Source organism: Pteropus alecto, unplaced genomic scaffold, assembly GCF_000325575.1.
Source record: "Pteropus alecto unplaced genomic scaffold, ASM32557v1 scaffold189, whole genome shotgun sequence".
Classification (NCBI taxonomy): domain Eukaryota; kingdom Metazoa; phylum Chordata; class Mammalia; order Chiroptera; family Pteropodidae; genus Pteropus; species Pteropus alecto.
Window position 1 is genome coordinate 4,953,853 of NW_006442117.1, and position 3,418 is coordinate 4,957,270.

Genomic DNA, 3,418 nt, shown 5'->3' on the forward strand with positions numbered 1-3,418 from the left:
ATTTCGTTTCCTCTCTTAAATGACCTGGTTTCCGTGCCTGTGAAGAAGAGGCTGCCTAATTCCCGCACCCTTATTTCATTTTATGTTTCCATCTCGACTATTAACACACTTTTTTGCTTTTATTGTCTAGTCCTACTTCAACTACTCTTTCCTTGAGAAGAACGTAACCACGATTGTTTGCTAAGGTAGGCACGGCTTTGAAACCTTCACACAGGCATTTATTGTTTCCTCTTTTCTCTCTACAATTAAACCTGTGAGGTAGAAATTATGATTCCCATTTTACAGAAGAGGAAATGGACGATCATAAGATTAAGTCATTTGCCCAACATCACAGAGCGAATAATTTCCAGACCCTGAATTTAAACAGAAGTCTATGTTCCTTGCCATGACTATGCAGCCAGTTTCTATAGAAACATCAGCTAATCTAATGGCTTTTAGGAGAGACTACAAATGAGACTAAAAGATGGTGTAATGACTTAATCCTTGCAGTTTTACTTTCTAAATAAGCTTTCAATCCTGCTTTTCTGCATTCCTACCACTGTGGCTCTATTTCTAATTTCTTCTTAGTGGGGCTTTGTGTTTCCAGTCTTTTTCTGTCAACTTTGCTCTTCCAGCAGATGCTGAGACATATCTTTCAGATGTAAATCTGATGGTGTTACTTCCTTCCTTAAAAACCTTTGGTATTTGCCTTTACCTACGTAGCAGTTCTCAAACTATTGTCTTAGGTGCTTTGGGGATACTGCGAACACTCAATTACAATTTTGAATTGTAGTTTAAATCAGTTTTTAACGTTCTGGACTGTTTAAAACAATCAAACGTTTTAATAATATTATTTTTAACTCCTCAAAGTTGGTGCGGGATTAGGAGTCCAGATCACAGGGGTAAAGTAAATAAGGGGCACTAAAAACCTCCCTAATGAGAATAGGTGCTGTGTGATGCCAGTGATCTTGTACTGAATCCGGAAGGCAGCCGAGTCCATGGCCACGCTGCCCACGCTGCCCACGCTGCCCACGCTGCTCAGCGCTGCTCAGCCAATAGACGGACACCGGAGCCAGGCTACTTAGAATAAGCGTTTATTGTCCGAGCACCGGTGATCCAAGCAGGAACCAGGTTAACAGCTTCGAAAACGGCCTTGCTCTCTCGTTCCAGTTTAGGGTATTTAAGGGAGAATCTGGGCACTGTTCCAGGGCTAAGCGGCAGTAGAGGGGGGAATCTGTTCAGCTTCACGGAGACTTCTGGCCTCACTTCTGGTTCCCTTGCGCCATCAGCAACCCAGGAACAAAGATGGGGGCAGTCTGTAAAGAATGCTAAGCCATAAAGGTTGTGACCAACAAGCATCAGGACATCAGCCAAAAGTTTCAGGGCAATTTTCTAAGGCAGGGGGCATTCCAAGGTTTGCGTCAGGCTAGGAGCAATCTACTGTCTAATGGGAAACCTAGGGGGAAGTGGGGCCAAAGATATTGTGAAGCCTCTGCATAGTATGGGGTTATATGAAGCCCGGCTTAAGTATTTCTACAGGAGACTCTTTAAATCATCAGCAAATGTAAATTTGTGCATCTTCCCCCAAAGTATTTAGCGCTGTAAAACAAACAAAATCAATCCATTTAAAAAACACCGTTTTCACTGGTACTGACCTATTTTTATTAAATATTTTACAACCGGCACAGGCTAAGTGGGTGACACAGTCATAGTCGTGTTGCAAATTACCATAGTTGACTTGGTTATTCTGAATTATCAGTTCTTTTTGGTAGATATGGGCACTCTCTACTTTTTAGAAATAGGTGAGGTCTGTAGGTTTTCTGCCTTCCAGCTCGGCAATCATAGAAGGTGTTAAAATGAAGGCGAGTCTTGGACTATTCTACCACGCATTAGGCTATCTATTAGCAATAAATTATAAAAATTTGTACTATTACTTTTGAAAACTTGAAGTCCCAGCTCTCTGTCTCATTCACGTCAGACAAGGTTTCATTTTAGCAACAGAATTCAGCCAAATTTCTAGTTTGGAAGAGCAACAATTTCTCTGATCGTTTGCTGCAGATGGGTCTACTTCCGAATCCTAGGCCTGGCGCTCTGCTTTGTAACATGTAGGACATTGGGATCAACAACTTCTGGAAACGGTGGAATTCTTTTTTTTATTAGGCGAGGCAACCCTTGGTTGACTTCACAGATTGCAAGGACCTTGTCAGCTTTTTTTTATGCCTCTAGCACCTGGTCTTCCTAGGTGGTCTCCCATCCAAGTACTAACCAGGCCCGACCCTGCTTAGCTTCCGAGATCAGACGGGATCAGGCTTGTTCAGGGTAGCATGGCCATAAACAAAAGGAGGAATTCTTAAAATTTTCAAGTTATTGGACATGTCTTGAAAAATTTTAAGATCCAGTATGTTAATTAACCTCCTTCCTTGACATAGAGAGCATTAGCACTTAACAGCAGCTGTGGCCCTTGGGGGTGTCCCAAACCCATCACTGCCTCGGTGGCACTGAGGGGGCCTTGCTTCTTTCTGCCATTGTAGTACAAAATTACAGATCAGCAAAATTTAGGAAAAGTAAGATTTATTAAAGTACATTTAAAGAGATAAGTGGGCAAGCCGGAGGTGGCGGGAGCTCCGTAGAATTCGGAAAGTAAATCTGATATTGGCCCTTGATGAGTGGTTCCAGGGGTGGTGCTGGATGATTGCACGTGAGGTCAGTTATTTACATTTGGCTGTTATATAACGCTGTCTACTGTGCACCTGGTTACCCAGAATTCAGTCTGTTTTAATGAGATTTACGGACTTCTGGGCATAGGCATGATGTTATAATGACGGTATAATGAGGCCAAGATTAAGAGAGGTCAGTATATGTGCTAACTGCTCAGATGCTTGTGGCTGGACTAAACCAGCGGTTAGTTTTATGGTTTTTACTTCAGGTTTTTACTTATACTTCAGGATGTGATGGTAAAATCTTTAACTGCAAAATGGGTGTTTCGTTGAAGTCCTGAGGGAGGCCTCTGGGTGGGGCCTTCACTCCCTCATTGCTCATGTCTACCTATCCGCCTAACATAGCTGCTTTTGGATTGTGACTTTTTGAATAATAAACTTTTATACGATAATTCATAGTGAAGTTGTTAACTAACTACCTCCAAGAGACCGAGTAAAACTAAATCTGAACACCAGCCTCACTGAAACAAAATAAGTGGGACCCCAAAAATTCATTGGTGTAACATGGGGGTGATCTTGAGATATGGGGCCTAAGGAATATGGGGGACTCTGCCCAACCCTCTAAATAATAAGAGATAGTGTCCACAGGCAGAGCATTTGAGAACAGGGCTGGACAGAGGGTAGAAGGCAATCACTAATCAATTTATATTTAAATGTGAGTTTTCATGGGATGTTTTATTATATATATCAAACTATGTTTAAAATCTTTAATGTGTGTTTCA

At 41.9% G+C, this 3,418-nt stretch overlaps 1 pseudogene; it reads right to left on the reverse strand.

The window, feature by feature from the left end:
• Positions 1 to 2,196: 2,196 nt before the first annotated feature.
• LOC112470042 lies at positions 2,197 to 2,315 on the reverse strand (annotated as a pseudogene).
• Positions 2,316 to 3,418: the final 1,103 nt, after the last annotated feature.